Here is a 12,862-nt window from a genome sequence, read left to right as displayed (position 1 = left end):
AAACAAAGTGAATTTCATTTTCTACCATGCTAAATTCAAACGTTTCACTGCAAAAACTAAAAAAATTATTGATCGAACTGTATTTTTGTGTGTCTACCTAATTCAACATTATGTTTATGGCCAAAACAGCGAAAACTCGTCAGTATATATTTTAGTCTATAATTACTTGCCAATGAATCTCCCAGGTTATACTACTACTTTGATTTTTCCAAAAGTACACAGCCTGGATGATTGTGAAATTGAGGCATACCACTATTTCTTTATTCTTTGAGTAAATATCTCTAAGAAATTTGCCGATACCATATTTGAACAGGAGATTTTTATGTGGGTTTCCCAAGCAAGTCTGCCGGTCTTGTCTAATCGTTTAAGCATGATATAACATGTTTTGGGGTTTCAGTAATTTTAACCAATATGAGATACAACGCTTGAAATAACCACAGAACAATGGCAGCCTTCCACAATCGTCTAACATCGCTGCATTGTTTGTACAACTATTAATACTAAGTACCGGGTAGATATCTGCAAAATATTATCTGTACCCTCTCGATTTCCGAATTTACGTACCCCCATATCGCTACCATAAGAAATAGTTGGCACAATGATTGCATCAAACAAATTAAATGCACTAACCAATGGCATACTACCAAGTTTCTTACAGTATGTAAATGTATTTGGTTCACTGTAAATCTGTTTTTAGAGGGCGGTAAAATAATATGCATACAGTGGCAGTTTAGCAGCGGTCTCAATAGACTTCAATGACTACAACTCCTTTTATGAACCCACTAAAAATATAGTAAATTTTCTGATACATCAAAAAAAAAATGTTTGCAATTTATGATTCATCGCATAGTTCCAGTGCTGAAGCAACACTGTGGGGTGAATTGTTGGCTGCAAGAAGCTCTTCAACCTATACAACTCGTGATGATAAATCTTCGGCATTTTTTTAATGATATGTTCAACCCGTAGCTGTACAATATTGTCCAATAACATAGGCTACACGTACTAATACAATAAGTTAACTACATTTGGCTGATACACTTGGAACAAAACAGTATATATGCCATCATTAACTTGAAGAATACAAAACTAATGAACCGAACTAGGAAAGTACAGTGTGGTGTTGTCGTGTCAATCCCGTTCGATCCCCCACACTTTACTAACTGAGCGAACATTAGCACAAGACAAAGTGCCCTATTCAGGACCACCACATCGTTCAGAGAGTGACTACCATTACATTATTGTTTTAATGTTGTTTTAATATTTAACATCAGGTGCTTGAACGCGATCTTCATTACACCATCGCGGGAAAAACCGAATAAAAGCTTGCCTATTTATAACAACCTGTTTGGGTTAGCTGCTGTTGAGCTGAGACGGCATAACTTCACGATTGACATTTAAAGCTCGTTGCCACCTAAATGCTCATTACTATGCATTACTCATTACATTACTCTGATAGTTACATCACGGAGTCAAGTGATTTAAACAATGATAATTATTTTAATTAATACTGTTTGTTTTATAATGTTCTAATCTACGATCATAAATCTATTCACTTCCAAAATTTAGGGGGTTCGACCGAACCCCCCGACCCCCCCCCCCCCAAACTACGGGCCTGGGTTACGTACATATATTACATAATATACACATAACCAATAAAGGGACATACTGAATAAAACATGTACAACGTACCTATCTATGTAGATTCCACTTGTGAAAAAAATGCATGATAAAATCAAAGTAGTTGTTTTACATGTTTACCAGTCTTAAAAATGTTGATTACAGAACATATTCAAAGAAACATACATTTGTCAAGTGACAAGCATAAGTCACATATGACGATCATAAGAAACATATATTAATACTCCATTACTAAATATATCATTTTCTCAAACTGTCACCCACAAAATCAATTTCAATATTTACAGTAAATACAACCAAAACAAAGTCAGCTTGGACGTTCAGTTGCGAGACGTAACAAAAAAAACGCAGCCAGTGATACATTTTGAAAATAAAAATACAAAATTAACGCAATCAGAGGCGCCGACCACGCGCGTTGGTAATAGATAAAACGCGTTGTGACACAGTCTCACCATCCTCTTTCACTGACGCAATATAATTATGCTATTTCCCACCGCACTTATATTTAATACATTGACGAAAAACACCACAAGAAAAATGTAAATCAAGCTTGTAATTACAAGTAACTCAACTCGAACGCAATATTCATCACTTTAAAAGTGGATAAATTCGAACCAGCCAGCTCACCCGGTCGTCTTCGTTGATAACTCGTCAATTCACCATAATCGTGGTGGTGAACTGTTTAGCTGATTTTTCAAAAGATGAATATTCAATTCATATTCATCCCGACTTAATTGAATATTATTTCGGAAATTTGCGACATTGTTAAAAAATTCTGTACAGGGATATGTCTGATGTAAACTAATAATACGCAATTATCCAGGCAGTACTAGAAATTATTGCTGATACTAAACATTTTTTTGTATTGGGAAGTTGGATACTTGAATGTGTAGTCCCGGGGAATGTAGTAGACGAGCATAATCGTACTGTCACATGTGTTTCGTCTTAGCCTTGTCTTTTCGTCTTAACCGTCGCAGTCCGCTTCGTTGAATGTTTAGTTTGATAATTTATAAACATATATTCAGTGTGAGACTGTTGCTTTCAAGTTGTGTTAATACAACGATGATTTAAACTTGTCCCTTCCTTTGCCAACGTATTCAATATACGGAAATAGCATGCGTGTGTGCATTTGCGTGAGTGAAAGATGCAGGTGAGTTTTCTTATCGCAACGCGTTCTATTTATTTCAAACGCGTGTTGTCGGCGCCTTCGATTGCGTTTATTTTGTTCTTTCATACTCGAAATCTATCGCTGGCACCGTTTATTTTGTCATGTCTCACAACTGAACGTCCAAGCTGACTTTGTTTTGGCTGTAATATAACCTACAATTTGATATATCGTTATATTGTTTTACGTGTTATTGTAAACGTACTTTACTGCCATAATCTGCGTGCATGCATGATGCGAATATTTGTTCGTACTGGTATGTGCTTTCATCATCACTCGATCTCTTTTGGCGGTGAATTTTTCGCTTTGTTTGACTGTAACTCTCCCACTGTCATACACTCATCTGCCCAATCATGGCATGCTTCTGGTTTAGAACAGGAAGGTCGCTGCTTGGAAATATCATTAGGGTTCAAGTTGACCACCTCATCATCAAACTCGTCTGGTTCTTCTTCGACCGCTAGTTGTTGTCCTAGTAACCAATACGTAGGCATCATACCTCTCCCCTATAACAGAACATGTTTTATGATTGTGTATACAATTTGAATTAATGAGTATTGTGTCTACGAAAGTTAGCATTTCTGAAAAGCACATTTACCCACCTTGATAAGAGTGTCACCTCTAGCAGCCAAAGCAAATATAGACATCTTCTTAAGAATCATGAAAGTGGCTTCACTCAAGTGGATGCGGTTTGCTGTAAAATATCGACAAGAATTTCATAGAGTAGGGCATTTATTATAATCCTGATTGCCAAGGCAAGCTAATGGAGCAAATAGTTTTCAAATCAATATGTTGACAAGTATGGACAGAACAGGAGCTGATAACCTAGGGCCCGTAGCTCATTTCATGCTTATCATTTGAGAAATTTGCTATTCGGGACCTTTGTTGCATATGGCCGCTATCCTGACACTGCCACAGCTCCGGGGTAAATCCCTTGTGGTATTTATTACCAACGGAAGACGTATAGTAATAGTACCAACAACAAATAATGACGTCATCAGTAACACCGACAATCAGATATGCAAATATACGGTTTGATATCAATGGGTTCGCCAGAAACATCTAATTGTTGTTGTTGTTGTTGTTGTTGTTGTTGTTATTTTGCTATCACTCTCACCTCATCTGGCCAGTGTATCAAGAATTTGTTATCATTCTATTCATCCCTATTTCAGAATACGATACACGAAGAGATAGTTATGACAAGATGAAACTGAATATTTGTGTGAGATTGAGGAAGATGCGTTGCATGATAACCTGGACAGAAACTGGGCAGAATAACGCATAACTGGGACAACTCGTCATATACGAAAATCAATATACATGATGTATTCAACTATGTGGTTATAGAAAGTTGTACTTCCTATGAATGTGCAACATCGTACTTACCCAATCCATTTTTCTCTATCTTAGATGCAATGTCAAGAGTCACCGAACACACAGTATCGAGGCATTTTTGTACTGACTACACCTGCCATCACATGACCAGTGTGTATACCCACTCGAATAGCCATCTTAGTGCTTGGCTTGTGTGGCACGACCATATACTTAATACAATTAACTAAATCCAATTCCATGATGGCTATCTCACTCGCATGCCGACTTCCATTTCTATTTGGGATCCCTGTTAATACAAAGCAAAATCAGAAAATTTTATCTCACGTCTTATGTAAAATGCGCCTCATTTGAATGTATGGCATTAAAAGGAAACAGAGCAATATTAGTTCTTAGCACCTCACATTATAGAATAACGAATGGTACCACTTCAAATGTTGATACTTTACCAATGTGTGCCGGATCAGTGCAGCTGTCACCGACCGCTGTGTTGGTGTTATACCTGTCACATCGCAATTGACTGATCTGAAGCGACTATGTAGCTGTCTCTGAACACTTTCACAGTATGTGAGTTATGCTTATCAATACGACTGTCGAGATGCTGGCCAGTGACCTACCTGAAACGACTATATAGCAGTCGCCAACCACTTCCACTGTGTGGGTATCATATTTCTTAATACGACTATCAAAATGCAAGTAGACATTATTCATTATTTCAACAATCTGACTTGGGCTACTTTCTTCACAGAGTTGGGTAAATCCGACCATATCTGAGAAGAATAGCGTTGCCTCTGAGTAAAACTCAGCATTCACAGTCTTGTTGCTGTTCAATTGTATTACAACTGACTTCGGTAATAACTGGTAACGCAGCATCTTTGTATGTTTCCGTTGTTTCATCACGCTTCGGGACTGTTCAGCTAACAGTACAGCATAGTTTTGGATGTCATTTGCCAATTTCTCGATAGTCTTAATTATTATTATACATGTGATTAAAACAAGTGCCATGGTACCAATGCTGGCCCCAAGCTCAGCTTCATCTCGGTGTACAAGGGTTTCCAGATTTATCAATATGATGTCAGCCATTCTTTTTTGACAACCTCTCAAGGTATCTATATACAGCGTCATATTGTCAAACCAATGAGAACTGTCTTGCCAAGATGGGATTCTGGACTTGTTATTGAGTCTGATTGGCTCGCGTAGTTCCTCAATAGTGCCCCGAAAATCGTGATCCAGCTCGTGTACTTTTTTGTTGAGTATTTCACTTATCAGACGCGAGTATTTCTGTGACATCCATATATTCCGTTCTCCGACCTGTATTGAAGGAAATTGAACATGCCATAATGGATGTTGACGAATACAGTATGTTGACGAATACTTATACATAGCATCAACCAAACAAAGAACTGACAGTACCAAAGTAGACATAACATACTAGTACCCAACAATAGTCGTACAGGGTAGTTTACAAACTAACAGAGAGTTGCTGATTCATACAATAGAACAAAAATAAAAATGAAACAAAACAAAAAAACACAATATAAATATAACACCACATGTACACTTATATCAATATACAAGACACGTTTGCAATGTACCTGAAATTTCTGCATATACCAAAGATGGTCTTCATCTCGCGTAAATCCCCCATGGGTATAAAACACTGCTCCCAGTGTTCTTTCAATACCAATCTGTTCCATACCAACAATAAGAAATTGATAGGCCACCAGGGTCTCCCATAACCCTTGACCTTCACATTTACCTACAGCTTCATACAACCAATCGATTAATATTTGAGTTTCATCTGTATAGAAATCAATTACCTGTTATAAAAGAAGAGAATGAGTTATACTCAAGCTCAATGGTCTGGCCCGGTATGCACTGGATTGTCATAGGGCGGCACACATGATCCTTAGGAACGCATCATTATATATGTTGTGAGAGGTTATTGCATGACAATAACTGATAGGTAAGCCGTAGGTAGGCACTGCATGCATCGTGTTTTTCATTTTTCTCTGTGACGAGAAGCAAGGTGTCATTGGCCTTTGGGTTCACATGCGGGTTGAGAGGGCATTACTGGGGTTCTCGGGAACGTTCCATTGTATATACATGTATGTGAGATTTAGATATTATTAAATTACGATTTAGTTTTTCGGTACACATGAGGTCCTTAAGAACTTGCAGTTATACCTGCTGTGGGTACGAAGCTAACAGCAATCGATAATATATTTATTAAACTCTCACCAAAACCAAACCCGTGACAAAAACCATTAGTTTTATGTTCTTTTTCTCCGTGATTTAGTGTTCTCATCCACACACAACTCCGGTGACAGCCATTTTCTTCAGGTCGAACTAGGACAATATGACGTTACCGGAGAAGGTATTCCGAAAACTTGTTGGATACTCCCGTTAAGTGAACTACTCGTCGTCGTCTACTTCAGATGCATGCGTATACTACCCACATTTTTTTAGAGAAATGTACAAATAAATGGCGAAGGGACATTAAAAACAACAGTACATACCAAAATGCTAATAGTAGCCGACGACCAAGTCACCATTTCCTGGCTGTCCCTGGAAATACGTACGGTTTAGCGAGCTACATTTCAGGAAAACAACTTCAAACAGATAGTTTTTGTCACGGTTTTCGCGCTAGTGAGTGTTTAATAAACATATTATCTATAGGTGATAGTTTTTGTTGCGTGCTATATGAAAATGGTGTATTTTTATTGACACATTTAATGACAACAAATGTATCAGGAATGACTAAGGATCGGCACAAGTAGAGCTCTAGACCCACAGTTACAAGCAAATATATACACAATATTATCGTATTACGGTAGCCGTAGCTTACATGAATGCATGTTAGTTTTTGTGCGCAATACTATGAAATATATATACTTAAACAGAGCTTAAATTATTTTTAACTCATTAAATCATTTTTCTTTTGATAATTTCCCACCTCATAAATGGTGGTGTTGTGAATGTCAAGAGTCAGTCGATATTCGAACAGGGACTTCGCAAACTTTTCTTTATTTTCGAAGCGCTGATATGTCCTTGTTCCATACGAAGGCCAGTCATTCAGGCTGTCTAACACTTCGTCTGTTACTGGATACGTGCTAATTAACGCGATCTTTCTTTCGGGCATCGGACGAGCCTGCTCCAACGAACTTATGTAAAGTGCTGTCATGTCGCGTTCAATTTGAAGGCTGTGAACGAGGCTGCCAACTTGGCGACTAAAGCGTACATTTCGTCGTGTCTCAATGGCGTCGATGTTTCGTCTAACGGTAGCTCTGAGGTCTATGATAGCTAAGGCGGCGAGCACAATGATAGGAACTAATGTCAGTGTCAACATTTTCAGCATTTGGGTTCGTTTGCCCGTCTGCGTGTGTGGCGTTGTTCTACATAAACTAACTTTGCCACCAGCAATCTTTGTGTTGGACGATGAACCAACCTGATCACCTGCATCGCTACTGTGTTGGGTTGTGTGATCACTGCCACAGTCCCTGAATAATACAACAAAATGACAACGTTGAAAATAAATAAACTGCATCAATTAATAACAACGTGTACAGTGAAAGGCGGAAACCCGGGACGTTATATACGCTTTTTAATATACTTTTTTATATATATATAAAAAGGCTGAAGGCATGCGCGCGCATGATGGGCATAGGCAATATTGAGCTCTTTAGCCAATCGCTATTAAATATTTTAATTTGAATGCAAGATAATGATTGGTATTTTCAAATTTGTATAAATATGCTTATAGATTTGGGTACAGTTTTCTGCTTTTCACTCAGGCTGTATATCAGTCGTAGTTGAAATCCAGCAATTTACATGCTGTGGGTGAAAATAAAGGTAACCAAGGACGATAGAATGAGAACAACTCTTTCTATGATCTTTGATGTTGCACAAACTTCTCGCAGTCTGTCTATAACAGTCTGTCTTCTCCGAGTCCTCTGTCTATGTAGTCGTCCAGATAACGTTTACACTAGAAGTTTTATGAGAATGACCACCACAACTACAATCCAGTGTAAAATATGACCAAATGAGTTCAGAATAATTGTGATTGAACACTTTCATTGTCTAAATCTAATAAATACGTTTATTTGAAGGGCATAATAAATTATTAAACAGAATGCCGACCCATTTTAAAAATATTTCTTTTATGAAATCCTCGTTCGTTTACATTCAAAATCGCTCACAAACTTGAAATTTTCCCTTTGCATTTAGAAAGTCGCTCATTATTTCTTTGTTTGCACCCGTGGACAAGCGAAGTTTTCAACACTCGCCATTTGTCCGGGTAAACGAGAATGCTCATTCATCTCACGAGTCTACGCATGCGCAATAACATGATTCCGTTGCACAGTACTAAGCTCTTTGCATTGTTGTAAACCTCTAAAAAAAGGGGGGGGTGGTCAACAGATATGCGTCATTCGTCCGTGAAATGGTACGGGATATGGAGAAACGATTTTTTGTCAAACGCCCATCGAAAATTCTAACCTATCACGATCCACGTTATGACATAAGTTCATCCGATTGGTTGGAAGATGTTCTCGCTGTTTCATTGGTACCTACAACTAATCCAGTCGAGTATGAAACATATCAAACTGTTGGATAGCGATTTCAAATAGCCTAGGAAAATATTCTATGTTCTCGTGTAATCAGGTGTTCACATGCAAGGGATTTTGTGCAAAAATGACGAATGTGTTTGAATTTAGCGGCTGGCTTAATGTTACCCAATGATCGTTTGGCAGTCAGTGAACGTTTTGTATATATCCCCCTCCTCGATTTGTAGAAACATGAAATACCCTTGTCTCTTTATTAATTTTCAAGACGTATTCGAGATAATTACCCCTATAGTGAGTTCAGAGAAACCGTTTTCGTCACAACAATAAATTCGATATGCTATTTTTATATAGTTTCGAATATTGAATGGCAATGTAATTTCTTCATTCGGTAGTAGAATCTATTTTGCGATTCAACCATGGTAATGTTTTTCGCAGTTTTGACCATTTATTTTACACTTCGTATTTCAGAATTCGTTCGTGGAAGCTTTAAGTTTTGAATACATTATACCGAATGCACGATTTGTAATTAATTTGAATATGCCAACGTGAGCAATGGCATTGAACCAGTACCAATGACTGCGAAACCTTTATTTCAGTTACATGTATGTGACTACCTATAATTATAATTATATACCTATAAAGTTAATTGCAATATTTATGCTCTATTTTTTAATATTGAAATACTGACAGCTGTGACCCCTTTAATCTTCCCATACGCAGTAAGTAAATAAGGTCCAAAACCACAGGAGTTTGTTAACTCATGGCGAGACCCCAGGTTGAAAAAGAAATTAAATGTAGGATGTTCGTCAATGTATTTAACACCCAAAATATCTATATTTATTACCCAGAATACCTAGGTCACGTAATTTATAAAATCATATCGAATTTTTACGTTCAAAGAATATTAATTGAAGCACCACTGATATTCGAACAGAATACAGGAAACACGCCAGATCACAGTTTGAATAATACAAAATAAGAGAATTACACTCCAGTTTGAATAACATAGAATATAAGACATACGCCCCATCCAAATTTTAAAAGTTATATCGATGAAATAGAGTACGAAACCATGCGAACGGACGACGATAAAACCATATTTATATAGCGCTCAAATCCCCGACTACGTCGTGCTTAAAAGCGATGCACATTATTTCCCTGGTCAATTGGTCATATACTCGGTCTCAACACCTAGAGAGGCATATAGTCCCGTGGCCATATACAAACGTGTATGGGATAGGTACCAATTATTCAATGCCAGGTTCCCATACTTCTGGGACGGGAAAAGCAGTAAGAGAAAATGAACTTGCCCAAGAATACAGCCCCATGTTACAGCCATGGCTCGAAAGCACAATGGTCTATGGTGTATTCATGCCTCAATACACAAAACCCAGCGATAAATGGAATTGATGGCGTGATCTGATAACCATAATTAACAGATTATCTGTATCTTGCTAAATTACTAGTAGTTTTCGTCATCATTGCCGTTGTTTAGGAGAGTGAGAACATGTCACACGCACTCGCCAGAGATAAAAGAAAAATATTCTTCCGTTTTTTGAAAAAAATGGATTGAACAGAGAAACGGATAACCTGACATACCGCATGCATTGGGCCTTATATATCAGACCAATAGAACTTACACAGTAAGTGTGCACCAACAGAAATTAAAGAAGTATCAATTAAGTTCAGTAAGCAAAAAGCAAAAGAATGCAAAGCAAAAACTGCACAATTAGAACAAAAATTAAAACAACTGAATAATGAAATTGCTGTGAACCCAACAAGAGCTGTAGCACAACAAATTGAAGAAATAACAGAAAAATTAGAACAAGAATATAAATATGTAACCGAAGGACGCTTTGTTAGGTCACGCAGTAACTGGTACGAATTTGGTGAAAAAAAACAATAAATATTTCTTGCAGCTAGAAAAATTTAATTGCAAACGATCTCAAATCAACAAAATTATTAACACCAGTGGGAATGTCATCAGTAGACCCACAGAGGTAAATCGTGAAATTAAATCATTCTATGAGAATTTATATTCAACAAAAGTGAAAGAAACTAACAGTAATGTGGAAAATTTGATGTTTAACAATCCAAATATTACAAAGTTGACAAGAGAGCAAAGCAAAACCTGTGATGGACTTATTACACTGGAGGAGGCGTATAACGCTCTAAAATAACTTCCGTCAAACAAAACCACAGGCAATGATGGCATATCAGCTGATTTTTACAAATTGTTTTGGCCAATTGTCGGTACCCACGTAGTAAACTCTATAAACTATGCTTTTGAGAAGGGCGAATTTTCAACATCTCAGAGGCAAGGGATAATAACCCTGTTAGAGAAAAAAGGCAAAAATAGAAGATTTATTAAAAACTGGAGGCCAATATGTTTACTCAATATTGACTATAAAATTGGGACAAAAAGTCTTGCCAAGCGTATGGAAAGGGTGTTACCATCTATTATTAACGAGAGCCAGTCTGCCTTTGTGAAAAATAGGAACATCGGAGACGTAGTGAGATTGATAGAATGTGTGATGGAATCCACAGACAAACTAAATTTATTTAAATGTCTGTGGAGAGGCCCAGATAAGATTGCAAGGAATACAGTTATAGGTGACACAGACAAGGGCGGTTTTCAATGCCAGACATCTATGCCATTTATGCAGCCCAAAGAATTAACTGGTTGAGACGACTGGGTGACAATAAAGTGTCACATTCATGGAAAACAATCATTTTAGACAAATTGAAACCAATTGGTGGACTCTTAGTTTTATTGAATTGTAACTTTGACCCTAAAGTCCTGCCAGTGAGGTTACCACTGTTCTTTTCAAATATTTTACAAAATTGGGTAAGACTGAATTCAGACGTAAGCCCAACAAATGAAAATGCATTTCATGAGCAAATAATTTGGAATAACAAACTGATTCTTCTGGGAGGGAAATCGGTCTTCATTCAGGATTTTGTTGATGCTGGAATTTTGTTTGTTAAACAAATGTATGGGGAAACTTGGAAACTACGAGCATGGGAGGAGATTCAGAGTAAAGGAGTGCCTGGGTCATGCTTTCTAAAATGGTATGGCCTGATACAGTGCGTACCTCACAAACTAAACAACTCTGATTTTGACGAAAATGTTAACCCTTTGGATAAACCAGTTAGACTTAAACACGGCAGTACATTGGTTGGTTGAGTTACAAAATTGTACTACAAAAACTGTAGCTAAGAGTATTGTTAACAACAAATTTATCTCGCCTAGATCTGAGACCTATTTTACTGTATTATTGAATATTTCACACTTGATGTCTTGGTTGCCAATCTACCAGTTACCCTTTCGTACTACAATTGATACTCGTCTCAGAGAATTTCAACTCAAAATAATCCATAATATTCTGACCACAAACAAAACATTATTTAAGATGAACCCTCCCATTGTGGAGTCTGATCTGTGTACTTTCTGTTCATCATGCTCTGAATCTCTTATCCATTTGTTTTACCAATGTCAATGCACCCAAGATATTTGGGAAACACTGTACATGCTTTTTTTTTGGGGGGGGGGGTAAGCTTGGCCTGAGGGCATTCCCGAATGCACAACAAATACTTGTTGGGGATGATAATTTTACAAGTTTAGTCAACTTCCTCTTTCTGGTAGTAAAAAAATATATTTACTTGTATAGAAATAAAAATCAAAAGCAAGAATTCATGGCATACAAAAGATATGTAAAATGGAGATAGAGTACTTCATTGCTGTCCGACGGAATAGGTTGACTTCTCATAACAAGAAATGGGGATATTTTATGAAAAATGTTACCCAATCCACTTCACAATATGTAGATTAATTGCAATTTGTAATGTACAAACCAGGTATGTAAGATATGTAATTTTAGTGCAAACTCCAATAAAAGTTATAAATACAAAAAAAGAAAAGAAAGAAAGTGTGCATCAATAGTTGACTTACCCCGAATCGATAGAATCTAATTCTATCTCTTCTACGGTGTCAGCCATCACCAACACGGACCATGTCATAAGACAGCCAGCTACCGAGACACAGTATTGTATACTTGTTGAAAATAACAAACAGATCATGAAATATATAGTTGTGGTCTAAGTTAGCTCGTAATTAGAATAACAATAGATACTTTGCGTCAGCAGAATTTTAATTACCGTTGAC

General features: G+C 37.2%; 1 pseudogene; it reads right to left on the bottom strand.

Annotated features, from left to right (window-relative positions):
* Positions 1 to 3,075: 3,075 nt before the first annotated feature.
* Positions 3,076 to 12,696, bottom strand: LOC100375697 (uncharacterized; annotated as a pseudogene).
* Between the last annotated feature and the right edge of the window lie 166 nt (positions 12,697 to 12,862).

Source organism: Saccoglossus kowalevskii, chromosome 7 (assembly GCF_978046115.1).
Source record: "Saccoglossus kowalevskii chromosome 7, keSacKowa6.1, whole genome shotgun sequence".
NCBI lineage: Eukaryota > Metazoa > Hemichordata > Enteropneusta > Harrimaniidae > Saccoglossus > Saccoglossus kowalevskii.
The sequence above is the reverse complement of the archived record's forward strand: the minus strand, read 5'-3'. Positions and strand labels throughout refer to the sequence as shown.